Source organism: Sapajus apella, unplaced genomic scaffold, assembly GCF_009761245.1.
Source record: "Sapajus apella isolate SASKATOON/1434 unplaced genomic scaffold, GSC_monkey_1.0 scaffold36, whole genome shotgun sequence".
In the NCBI taxonomy this organism is placed as follows: domain Eukaryota; kingdom Metazoa; phylum Chordata; class Mammalia; order Primates; family Cebidae; genus Sapajus; species Sapajus apella.
The window spans coordinates 18,355,352-18,369,676 of record NW_022436976.1 but is presented as its reverse complement, the minus strand read 5'-3'; positions in this window follow the sequence as shown (position 1 = coordinate 18,369,676).

Genomic DNA, 14,325 nt, shown 5'->3' with positions numbered 1-14,325 from the left:
CTTGATTTATAAACTGGGAACATACTGGCCTGTTAAGATTTCTGTGAAGACTAAATCATATAATCTCTGCTAAATTACCTAGGAGAGCACCCAGCACAAAGTGATACTTAAAAAAAAAAAATCAGAACCAAAACAGCAAAACAGTCGTCTCCTCTTTCCTTCCCAAACTTCTTGAGTATTCTAAAGCTTCTAAAAGGAAGCTAAAAAAATCCTTTTTGAGAGTAAGAGGCAGCTGGGTGGGAGTGGGAGAGTCTTGCTGGAGGACTTAGAAGTCTTCCTGTTTTTACAAAGGCGTGAATTAAGAAAACAATAAATAATGGAGCAGCAAAGGAAGAGAAATTACTGAGTGTCCTCTCTTTGATTTTTCTTTGATTTCCACGTCTTGCCTTCCTAACATACCTTCTTCTTAGGGTTGCATTGTAGCCTAGATGCTTTTAGGACAAAATGTTCAGGAAATACAACCATGCAAATTAAGAATTAAGTATCAGAAGTAATGATAAAGATATCACATTGGCATACATCTTTAGTGGTTATGCATTTTTTAAGGACTAATAAGTTCTGTGAAGCTTCATTTCTTCTTTCAACTCAGAATTATTAAGGATCAACTGTCTATTAGAAACTGTGCTAGATATTGGTAATAAAAAAAAAAAAACACTGTCAGTTCAAGTTGTTTGCATTCCACATTCTTTCTTCCCAACCCCACAAATGTGTGACTGCAAGAAAGAATATTTGCACAAAGACGAAACTCTTTCATTCTGATCTCTGACCATTGTCAGCCTTTATAATGACAGGAAGTCAAGGGGGGATAATGTCAGAAAGCTACAAAGACAAAGCAGATAGAGCCATAAAGAAGAGGGAAGTAATTAATCGATGTAGTAGTTTCAGTATCTTCATCGATTCTTTTAATCATTTTTAGGCAGTATCTGAAAAATCTGCTTTCAGTCTTTTTATTTATAAAAATTAACTCAGAAAGGTTAATTACTTCAGTTTTGTTTTTGGTACACAAAAAGAACATAAGGCTGGATGTGGTGGCTCATGCCTGTAATCCCAGCACTTTGGGAGGCCGAAGTGGGTGGATCACTTGAGGTCAAGAGTTCGAGACCAGCCTGGTAGTGAAACCCCATCTCTACTAAAAATATGAAAAAATTAACCGGGTGTGGTGGCTCATGCCTGTAATTCCAGCTACTCTGGAAGCTGAGTAAGGAGAATTGCTTGAACTCGGCAGGCAAAGGTTGCAGTGAGCCAAGATCGTGCCACTGCACTCCCACCTAGGTAATAGAGTGAGACCGTCTCAAAAAAAAAAAAAAAAAAAAAAAAAGAATAAAAGAGTCGGTTGACTTGAGTGTCTTGAGATACATAATTTTCTTACATGTTGTATACTAGTTTCATGCATAGATTCCCACTGAATTTTCTTATATTAAAATTCTCTTTGTTCCATCTTTTGTAGTTATTTTAAATTAACTTTTTCTCGCTATATTATTTGCATTGTTTCATGCTACTCTAAGACCTGTTGGAATCAAGGAAAAATAAATAGAAATATATGCCTTTGGCCATTACACTAAATGTGTTGAGGAAACAACCTCACTTTGAGTGTTCTTTCAGAAGCACAGATTCTCACAAGATTCTTTCACCAGTGACAGTTAATAATGGTGATAACAAATGCCAAATTTATAGGGATTTAATTTATTTTCTTAACAAGGATAATAAGTCTGGTTATTTATTTGCAATAGTAGCCCACACTTCAGAGCACTTCCCACCTAGTTACAAATAAAATATCTATTAGTAATATTTATGAAAATATATATTAATATATTTATATCTAAAAAAATTACAATTCCTTTCTTCCAATCATTTCCTCACTATATGTAACCAGCAGGAGGGTTAGAGGTTCAAACAGCCCCCTGGAAGTCTTCCTTTTGGGATATCTCCAGCTCATAGTGTGAAACAATATAGCTGCATAAATTATTAACACCACTTTAATCCTCCGATTAAAACTGTAGTGTGAAGCAGACTGTTTTCCTATGTAAGCCACACCACGGGAGCATGTTAAGCACCTTTAGATGTTATTCTAATTCTTTCTGCACTTAGCACAGAGCTTCTCAGCATGATAGGCTCCATTATGCATGGTTTATTCGCTGGGTTCAGATCATTTGAGTGCTATTTGATACACTAAATCATTAATAGGTAAAATGGGATTCATAGTTCAACAAACATTTATGGAGCACCTACTGTGTAATATGATCACATCACTCCCATGCTTAAAATCTTTCAGTAATTCCCTATAGCTTTCAGGATAAAATCCAAGCTTCTTAATACAGAATAAGAGGCCCTACATAATCCATCATAATGGCAGATAGATGACATGCAGGCTCCCATGCTCCTACAACAAAGGGAATCAATGTATCCTATCACTGTCTCCCGCTGAGAGTGGCCATGGCTTCAGAATCCTTCACAACACAACGTTCTAGGCAGCCACCACCAATAGACCAGAGTGAAAATCTACTTTCTAGTCCTTCCTGATGATCTAGCATTCCAGAACTTCACCAAACACCATTTGCTCCAGTCACATAGAATGACATGTGTTCCCTAAACATGCAAGACTTTTTACACTTATGTGCCTTTGCATATGTTCTCTCTTCCCAGAATAATCTTCCTCCTTTTCCATGTTTAGGTAACTCCCACTCATCCTGCATAATTCAGATGAAGCTTCAACTTCTCAGTCTGACACCAATACCTTCTGTGCTCTTGAAGTAACCGACACTTAGATTTTTTTTTTTTTTAACTGGACCATGATTATTAGTGGCTCATCCCTCTTCAGGAATAAAGTTAAATTCTTTGAGAGTAAAGGATATGTCTTATTTTACTTTGTGTCTCAGGAAGCCACCACAGAGTCTGGTATACAGTAGGTATTTAATAAATGTCTAAGAATAAATGTTCTAGTCACTCTACTAGGTTCTGGGAACACTAAAAAGAATAATACATAAGAACAGGTACATTTATTCAATATTTCTCATGAGCCAGGCATTGCTCTAAGCATTTTACATGTATTATCTTATTCAAACCTCACAGCACCAACACTTCAAGGTAGATTCTGTGCTTGGAAGTACTATAATAGATGTAGGTTCAACATAGAGGGGTGGGATAGAGGAGAGAGTGATTAATGTGGTAGGGAGTGGAGGGACAAATGATCAGGGAAGCTTTCACTAAAGAAGTGGACTTCGTATTAGGTTTGGAAGACAAAGAAGAACACAGGAAATGGAGTGAAGGGGAAGATAGACTAGGCAGACAGAGGAGTGAAACAAAGCTCAGAGGCGTGAACCAAGATGACATCTGGGCAGCAGGGCTGGCTACATAATTTGCAGGACCCCGTGCAAAATGAAGATGTGGGGAGAGGGAACATATGCAAAGGCATATAAGTGAGATGGGGTCTCACTGTGTTGACCAGGCTGGTCTCAAAATCCTTGTCTCAAGCAATCCTTTCATCTCAGCCTCTCACAGTGCTGGGATTACAGGCATTAGCCACCGTGTCTGGCCAGCATGAAGACGTGGGGTATTTTTTGTGAAAGAATTCATTCAGAATAGTTATAGCAGAGCATTAAATGAAATGGAGCCCTTCTAAGCTCAGGGCCCTGTCAAACAGCATAGGTTGCACATCCATGAAGCCAGACCTGCTGGGCATCATAAATGCTTCAGTATTGCTGAAACAAGAAGTACCTGGAGAATAAGTACTTTATGAGCAGGAAATGACACCAATGAGGTCAGCAAAGGCCAGATTATATGCTATGCTAAGCAGCCTGGACTTCATCCCATAGTGATGTAACCTGATTGGATAAATTTGTAATAAGATACTTCTGGCAGCCCTACAGAAAGTAGACTGGTGCGTAAAAGAGGAAAACAAGGGAACAGCATGGCAGCAGTAGCCATCGTATGGGCCGGAGAGGCTCAAGGTTTGAACTTGGTCTTTTCATGGCGGAATATCCAAGAAAAGCAGTCTGAGAAATAATTAGAAGGTCTGGCTTGTCGGCATTGACACTCAAGATGCACATGAGGGAAAAGGAATAAATTAAAGGCCCAGCCAAGGGTGTGGCATTCAGGAGAAAATGTTACCATTTTGCTTCATCCTGCCAGATAAATTTAAAGCAATGCTTGGTATAATGATTTAGCATCATTTATGTCAGTGACATTCCAAGCCTAGAGAAGGTTAATGCACAAACTGCAAGGAATGAAGCCATTGTGCAGATTTCCATTTCTGTAACTTCCACAAGCAAAGAGGCACATGAAGAGTCTATTTATTTGTTTCTTGATCTATTTCCAAAGAACAGTGGCTTTCGGGTCACTTGAGTTTTTCCTGTGAAATAAAAAGAGATGATTCTTATACCCTTCCAGTGGGATTTTTCAACTACCAAGCCATTGCCAGGAAGTTTTTTGAGTTCTCTTTGGTTTACTTGCACTATTTGAATATGATCTCCAATATAATAAGGATAAAATTAAATAACACATTAGTTCTCTGGAAGTTCAATGTAAATATACCAATACTGGCTTCATTTATACAAAGACCACAAATACCCAGATCCTTGAAGGTTGACAATAGTTCACACAACTAAATTACCTGTTCTTAACCCTCTAACGGTACATTTTTCTGTTCAGTTGTTGAAGGTTCAGTCCATTTGTGGAAACTGTCCTAATCATGCTAACTTCCCTTAAACCTCTTTGCTCATAAAACTTAGAGAACTAGAATATCAACATACACAAATTTAAATAGTCAAAGTATAGATCTGCTTAGGACTCATAATCCTCTTCATTAAATAACAATTTTAAAAAATGGAAACATAGTGGATTATTTTTCTGGTTCCAGGGATAACTGACATTTTTCAAACTTTTCTTTAGTGTTCTAATTGTTCCTAAAGAAGTCAACAGTCATCTAACAATATGCTAACAATTGGATAGCTTGGTGTAGCTGAAAGATCATGAGCTTTCAAATCAGATGGATGAAGGTTGGTACAGGTGTGGACACGTTATTGAACTTCTCTCACCTTCAGTTATCCTGGGTGTCAATTGGGATTTTTATCAGCATTGTAAGGTAAACAGAGGACTGAGTGAGCTCAAAGACATGTAAAATAGTTGTTCCCAAGCAGGTCTTCAATAAAGTCAGGTTCCTGGGTAGCCTGTGTGCCTTTGGTAAGCAAAATTAAATGATGCTTAATACGTTTATAGCTTTTCCCTCAATTTTAATTGGTTGGTTAGCTTCTGAGGGTGAGTTTCATATAACCAAGCGGGAAGATCCTTCATGATCTCAGCTTCAGAACATCAAGTCCCTTAGCCTGAAATCAGCTCTCCCAGGGTCAGATCCTGAGACAGCAGCACGAGCAGTGGGAAACTCAGAATCTTCTTACAAACAAGGGGGAGCTCTTATATTTTCTTCTTTCCACAAAATGCTTTTAGCTGTCATATTTACTGCTTCAGTAATTTCCTCAGAAGTCTCTCCCGACCTCCCTGACCTCCTCACTTGATCAGATCCTGTGCTATAAACTCTCATAGCAATCTGTAATTGTTTCTTTGTAGAACTTACCACAATTACAGTTGAGCAATTAATTCTGAAATCAGTTGCTTCAACTACATCTCAATGTTAATTTCACTGGAAATTTGTCTTGTTCAATACTGTAGACCCAGTACTTGGTGCACTTCCTTGCATGTACTAGGTGCTTAACAACTATGTATAACACAATGAATGAATGAATGCTGGGCCCTTGTTAACTGATTTGGATAAACACATACATTATTCATACACATAGTGATTTGGGTTACTTTGCTTGATTCACTTGTGTAGTCTTCAAACTAAGGATTAGTCTTCATCTACAAGGACATTTGTGATTGGTAATCAGTATAGAGACTTATTGAATTGTTTTGATTACAGTGGGAATGGATTTATGCTGGTCTAGCTATACTCTCTCTCTTAAAAATTATTGTGTCCAATGGTATACACTTATAATTTGGTGAGACAAATGAAACTGGGCAAGTAAGAAAGGGAAGAGTTAAGAGAAACGCCTCTCAAATCTACTGAGGCAGTACCATTAAGCTGAGTATGCCTGAGAGTGATTTCCTGAGTCTAGGACTCTCTGCAATGGAGCCAACAAGTGGGTGGTGGGGAAAAGCAACTAATCCTGAGAAACTGCCATGTGGAAGACACTGAATCCACTGACATTGATGTATCCCCAAATTGTAGTTGAAGAAATGGAGGTTGATAAATGTTAAGTAAACTTTTCAAGATCATAGAGCTAGGATTCAAAATAAAGACAACCAATAGGTAAAGAGTATAAAAAAATACTGCAAAAGGGCTCAGTAGAGAATACAGGGAAACTGAGAGCAATGGGATAGGTCTAGCTGGCAAAGGCATAAGGGCAGCCTCCTTTCACCAAGAAATTACAATTGTAACAACTGGCTCCGTGACTCATCCTTATATCCCTCATATCCATTCCATTCCTCTTAAAAGCCAAACATTCCACTTATGTAAGGGTTTGGAAGATGGGAAAAAGGCATCTCCACTTTAGAGCCACCATTATCAGCAATCACCTTAGTAGGGATGAGTTATCAGAGACCTGAAAATGATATGAGGGTTGGTGGAATAGAGGGAGGAACATGGGCAAGAAGAAGAAAAGGTCATAAGAAGAACAGGTGACGGGCACCAAATAAAAATCCTTTCAAGTCACCATTTTGCCCTGAACCAGCATTGTAAATCATTGTCTTTGCCCCAAGGTATGCAATGGATACATTATAGATCCATAGTTTGAACGACGGCCAACAGATGTCTGCCCTCACCATAGTTGATCCATAATCGTGGCTTCCATTGCATAATGATCTGGAAGAAAAAAATTAAATGGTTCTATCATTAACCAAGTTGCTTATCCCAGAATCTGAAGTCACTTTTGATACCTCCACTCATTTATGTATCACAGCCAATCATTTGCCAAGGCTGAGTCCTACTTCAGAATATGTTTGCAGGCTCACCACGTGCCTTCCTCTTTAACCCCTCACAGTGCCATTCTATCTGTCTCTAAATCACTTTTAATACAGTATCAGTGCCAAGATACAATTGTAAACTCCATGAGGTTAGGAATCATGTCTATCATTTTACCAGTATATCTCCAGGGCTTAGCACAATCCATGGCACCCAGTAGGAGCTCAATAAATATTACTGGAAGAGTAAGTAAATATTTGTTGACTGAGTAACTGAATAAATAATACCCTTTTATTCAGTCCACAAAAATTTAGTGAGTCAGTACCCTCTGCCAGGCAATGTGTAAGGTACTTAGTATACAGTGAGTAAGATAAACATAGTCCCTGAATTTTTAGAGCTAGTAAATGTTTCACCTTTTCTACTGGACTGAAATGACAGATCTAAGCTCTTAAAAATCTTACCTGATTATCTGGCTCTTCTCTGAGTTCACTTTAGCTACGTAATTTAACCCTTAAATGCTCCGTGCTAAGCTCTCTATGATTTTTCTCATTTCCTCACCAAAAAGGTAAGATCCTTGAAGGCAGAGAACTGTTTCAATTTTTGCGTGTATGTATCCTATCTCAGTCTACACAGAAGCTTCTTTTAAGAGACTCAAAGAATGAAATTCTCTGAACTAATGTAAACTTTATATATCTTGATTAGGGATATATCGCTATTGGGGTTATGTCCTGATTGGGCTTTATATCTTGATTGGGTTATACAAGAATATATGTTTATCAAAACCCATCAAAACACTTATGATCTGTTTGTTTCACTGAAGATAAATGTTACCTCAATGAAACATATATTTAAAGTAACACATGCTTTTTATATAAAAATCACCAAATAAAAGTAAGCAAAAATGAAAAAATAAAAATCACCAGTAATCTCATCACTCAAGGAGGAACACTGAGACTAGACGTGGTGGCTCATGCCTGTAATCCCAGCACTTTGGGAGGCCAAGGCAGGAGGATTGCTTGAACCCAGGAGTTTGAGACCAGCCTGAGCAACATAGTGAGACCTCATCTCTACAAAAAGTAAAATAATTAGCTAAGTGCACACCTGTATCTCAGTTACTCACGAGGCTGAGGTAGGAGGACTGTTGTGCCTGGGAGGTGAAGGCTGCAGTAGGAGCTTATACGCGCCATGATTGCACCACTGCACTCCAGCGTGGGTGACAGAGAAAGACTGTTAAGAAGGAAAGGAAGGAAGGAAGAACAGAAGGAAGGAAGGAAGGAAGGAAGGAGGGAAGGAAGGAAGGAGGGAAGGAAGGAAGGAAGGAAGGAAGGAAGGAAGGAAGGAAGGAGGGAGAAAAAGAAAGAGAAAAAGAAAAAGAAAAAGAGAAAAGAAGAAGGAAGAAAGGAAAGGGCAAAAAGAAAAAAGAAAAGGAACACTGCTTACATTTTGAGGTATATCCATCCAAATTTTTTTTTTTGCACATACATACACACACTATGGATTCATACAGAATGTAGTGCCTTCTAATTTTTTTTTATAAACAGTATACTGAGAACATATATAAAAGGTCCTTTATAATTACCTCTTGAAGGATTAATTTGCTACACTGTATAAAAATCAGAATTCTAAATTTCTTTTCAAAACTTGGAGTCTACAATATTCCATCATCATTACCATCAACCCTTGTTGAATATCAAATGTTATCCCTAAAGAGTTTTCTTGGCCAAGAATGATCTTCAGACTGGTGCTAAAGTTGCTAAATCTTAACTGCTAGATGATCGCTAACAGTAAATCTGAAAGCTGGTACCAGATTTACAATCAGCTTCAACTAACAACATTCTAGTGTTCTTAGCGACCAAGGACAACAAGCATCACCTCAGAATTTATCCTTCTGTTCCCCTCACATTATTAAGCTGTTGTAAGATCCAATTTATGACATGTTACTATGATATTTATTGTTTAATTTGGGGATTCTAATTTAATACAGGGACCCACATAATTGTATGGCTAGACTGTTGTGATCTACATCCTCATAAAATTTACCACAATATGAGCTCATACACGCAAATCTCACATTTATATCAGCAGTTCAAGCCACATCAAACTTAAGACATAATATTTGAAGTCAGCAAAGCCACAGCCCACCTCTAACACTTCCTAAAAAATTCATTGCTAAATCTAGTTCACCATGAAGACGGCATATGGGTAAATATTCTAGTGAGTCCTTTGCTGGTTTCCTGATGGTGCTACATAGACAGACGGGAGAATTATTTGGAACTACCGAGAAAGCGAGAAGAGCAAGGACTAGAAGCAAAGATTTGTGAGAAAGGGAAATGTCTTTTGCTTTACACTTTTTGGCAAATGATAAAAGGCAGCTTTAGTGACAGCAGCCAGATGGAGATCAAATGACAACTGTGAGTTCATAATGGTCTCCAGCATTCTGGCAAGCACAGGGGCAGTAGGGGAAGTGGGAGGGGTCAGCTTTCCTGGTACTACAAGTCAATCTGGTGCACATCAGTGTTATCTGACGTCAGCTAAAACCAGTTCTGAGGCATTACATCGGGACCAGCTGCTAGGTACTGAAAGTACCCTGGCCTGCCTCTGTGCATTCCCTGAGCTCCTCCTGCCCATAACATTTACAGGGCGCTACCAGTTAATTTACGTTCCCTACGCTGGGGAGGATCCAGATGTCAAGGCTGCAGTTGCTGATTTGAAAGGAGCTCGCAAATACAGGAAGCTCTTGGAGGATAAAAGAAAAATTTATATAAGAGTATTTTACAGTGCACTTGAGAAACTCATTGTTCTGTATTAAATAACACACACACAAGAGTTTGAATAACGTCAAGCCTGTTCCTTAGCATGCACAGAAACACATGATTCACGTTATCAAAACTGCCCAAAAAGGTCGGTTGTGGTGGCTCACACCTGTAATCCCAGCACTTTGGGAGGCTGAGATGGGTGCATCACTTGAGGCCAAAAGTTCAAGACCGGCCTGGTCAATATGGTGAAACCCTGTCTCTATTAGAAATACAAAATTTAGCCAGGTGTGGTGGCACAGGCCTGTAGTCCCAGCTACTCTGGAGGCTGAGGCATGAGAGTCACTTGAGCCCAGGAGGCAGAGGTTGCAGTGAACTGAGGTTGCAGTGAACTAAGGTTGCAGTGAATTGTGGCAGTGAATTGAGGTTGCAGTGAGCTGAGATCATGCCACTGCATTCCAGCCTGGGCAACAGAGCGAGACCGTGTCTCAAACAAACAAAGAAACAAAAACCAACCAAACAAAAAACGGCCTAAAGATCTAAAATGCACTGACAGGGGAACCTTGGTTCATCTGCGGTTAGAAAGGGAACATGTATATTGGATTCATCTGTGGCTTGCATCAAGCTTCAGGGGGAATTTTCACAGCAGAAGGTAAGGACCAGGAAGAGCAGTCAGTACTTTTGCCATTAGCAATGATGCCTCAAATATGAGAGAAAATAGAAATAAACACAATATTTTACTTAGATGAAGGAATTAAGAACAAAGAAAATTAGAAAGGACATTGGAAAATGGGTGCCATCTAATATTCATGATGTCCTGCAACATGCTATGCACTCTAAGTGCTATACGTATTTTGTCTCATTTAATTTTCATGATAAACTTAAGAGATAGCTTTTGTCAGAAAAGAGGCAAAAGAGTTTAAGTGACTTGCCCAAGCCCGATTCCAGGGTCTGCATTCTGAACAGTATGCTCAGATGCCACGTGAACAACAGCTGTTCTAGAGGAGCATAATATGTGGTTAAGAATGTGAAATCTGCAGTCCCACCGATGTGCATTTGCATCTTGCCTTGGCCATTTAGCTATAGGTCTTTTGAGTTCGTAACTAGTTTAAGCTCTCCAAGAGGCTACAGCTTACTTAGCAATAAAATGAAGATAATAGTATCCATCTCATAGATTATTGTGAGGGCTTATTGACATCATGTCAATAAAAATTTTATCATAGTGCTAAGCATGGTAAGCATTTAACAAATTAGTATTTTTTCTTCTTTTTATATTTTAAAAATTTATTTTAATTTTTTTAGAGATGGAGGTCTCACTGTGTTGCCTAGGCTGGTCTTGAACTCCTGGTTTACATGATGTCATGGTCTCAAGTGATCCTCCCTCCTCAGCCCCCTGAGTCGCTGGGATTATAGTCCAGAGTCAACATGCCCAGCACAAATTAATATTCTTATTAATAAATAAGGTCTGGGGGAGGATCACTTGAGCCTGGGAGGTGGAGGCTGCAGTGAACCAAGATTGTACTGCTGCATTGTAGCCTGGGTGACAGAGCGAGACCCTACCTAAAACAAACAAAAACAAATAAACAAACAAAAATAAGGTCCAGTAGGGGTAGGGGAGGAAGTGTCTGTAAAGGAGCTGGCAGTTCTTGAATCTATTATAGTGTTGTGGACAGCACAACTTTGAATTTTCTAAACATCTCAGGATGCCAACTCACTGCTGCACACAGATTTTATGAGAAAATCTTCTAAAGGGATGCACATAGGTTGAAGTTCTGACAGCTCTGATTTTTGGAAATGATGCTAAGTGTCTTTTCATTAATTAAAACTTGGAGAAGAATGAAGGGAAATGCCCACATCATAGATGACAACCTGAGAAAAAGTAAATTGCAGAGCACTATGCAAACCCAGTGTTTAAGGACGCCTCATGGCTAGAACCAAAGAAATTGGGATTTACATTGTGGTTAGATTTAAGGCAAATACAGCTTTGGGATCACAGATGGACGTGTTTTGATAGTTTACATAAAAGATAAAAATCCAAACTTATAAAATGGAGTAGAGGGTCCAGTTGCTAGGGATAATTAGGGGCATGCCAAATTAACCAAACTTAATTCAGATGGTCATTAAACAACAACCCCCACCTGGTTTTCAGCCGTTTTACCATCTGTTGTAGCTCCTTCTCCTCAGATGGGAGAGTTCTCGCTGGCTCCCAGGTGTGACCTGTTTATTAAGACACAGTGCCAAATCATACTCCATAGTATTTGGTAACCAGACAATAAATAAGGGTTAATAAGGCAAGTTGTAACATAACTCCAACTAACCTATGGAAATAGATTGAAATTTTTGAAAATTGATATCAAAGTAGAGGAACATGAATCTTTTTAAAAATTCTTTAGACACATTATCTGGTGATTGAATTTTTAAGGCCCAGAAAAATAACTTCTTTTTGTGGTAAGGTATTTGAGGTTTTTCAGTGACTGCAGAAAAGTATAGAGTAATTATAGAATAACAAAATTATTAAGTAAAAAATGTTAGAGCTGGAAGGGTCTTAGAGAACAAGACGTTTCCCATTGTGACCAATATGCACATCTCAGGGGCTACGGGGTGCGTTGTGGGAGGGGAGTGAGAGGGATACTAAACTTGCTGATGATCCCTGTCCTTCTCCCCCACTGCCATCTGGGTACGGCAGCCACTTCCACTTTTATCTATCTAAATGTGGGGATTATGCCTGCTATGACTTTTGGGGAAAGGGAGTTCTTTTCAACATTGAAAAGAAATATTCACAATATTTGTCAAATAAGGAAACTAAGGAATGGAGAGGGTCAACAGCAACCTGCCAAAGATTATCTCATTCAAGCCACATTCTTGGAGGGACATCAAGTTAGATTTATCATTGTTGACTATTATGCAAAGTAGCCACATAGGTCTTAATTTTACAGCATCGTTTCAAAACTTCCATAAATACAGACCAGATATACAACATAAACAGATAAGCCTATAAACAGGCCTTCTTGTATTTGATGGTGATGCTTTCCTAAAATAGGGAGGATGGCCTGCCAAGAGGGAGTCTCCAGCTGAGAAAGCAAAATCTCAGACACATTTCTGCTTAGTGGACAGTGATACTAATAAGATGATTCCCCCCTCCTATATCTTAAGGGGATGAGCTGGAACATATGGCAAAAATCCTTACAGGTCAACAACAGAATGTTAAACACAATCCATCACTTTGCCACAAACTGATATGCTCCGCAAAGCAAGGAAGTAAAGTGTTCATAATGGATAGCCAGATAGCAGGCTGTTCACTGCATTTTTTGGTTACTAAAAATGAGGTCACTTTGGACTTTCACAATACAAAGTCATATGGGAGGCAGAAAGTCTACTGTCACACAAGGATGGCTGTGGCCCACCTCTAAGACCAGCTATACAGAAATGAGCACTCCAAAGATCCTTTTCAAAAGATCACAGTCTTACAGAGCTGGATCTTAAATGATCTTATTTTAATATTTAATATCTTCCAGACCTTGAGACTGACATTTTATTGCCAAAGGAAATGAGGACCAAACAGAAATAAAAGAATGCATATTATTCACAAAACAAAAAAAAAAAAAAAGAAAAGTCTTATAAGCAATTTCAAAGAATAAGTTTTACTGGCAGAAATTTCCAGTTAGACAAGATTAAATGCTTATAAGCACTAAAGCCAGAGAGAGAGGTAGAGTTCAAATAGTAGTGAAGAATGCTCTTATTCTCTTTTATTTAATTTTCTTTTGTTCTCAGTCTCCTAAATATTACTTTATTTCCTTAATTTCGTCTCCAATTGTGTTTCTTGGATGTTTCTTCTGCAACATAACCCACCTTTACTTTTAAATCTCCCCTTCAAAACTCACCTTTATAAGACCTTTCAAGGTTGTTTTCCTCATCATTATAATCTCTTTATGCTACATTGAAAGAACGAGACTTGAAGCTTGGCAGTTAAGCACCTTTTAATCTACTGGGTTTTATGTGTGTATACAATACAGACTGGTACAGGTCAAAATTCTTAGCTTACGAAATGGGCCAGTTTATAGCCCCTGGAAAAACTATAAGAAAAACAGTTGGATAGGGGTGGAGGGACTATGAGAAGAATATGAACGCAGGTAAGGGTACACAAGCCTCTGTAATGAAAACATTACAAGCAGTTTTCAGATGTCTTAGAAGATTGAAAAAAACGTATAAGCAACAAAACAGTGTTTGATCAAGTCATCTTCCTTTCTAATATACGAAAAAGACCACAAAGTTTATAACTCTTATGTTCTAATTCATCAATTATATCTTAAATTCTGTATACCTATTCATTCAACAATGTCTGATTTAACAAATATTTATTAAGCGTCCACTCTGTATAAGGCACTGCTCTAGTCACGTAGGGACCAATCCGTAAACAAAACAAAATTCTACCCTATACAACTTATTTTTGGATAGTGGAGTGGGCAGGAGGAGAGTCAGATAACAAACTGTATATAAATAAAATATGTATGTTAGAAGGTGATCATGACACGTTTTTGTAAAAAACAGGGCTTAAGAGATTAGTAGTGCCAGGGAGTAGAAGTATTGCAACTTAACTAGAATGGGCAGGGTATGCCT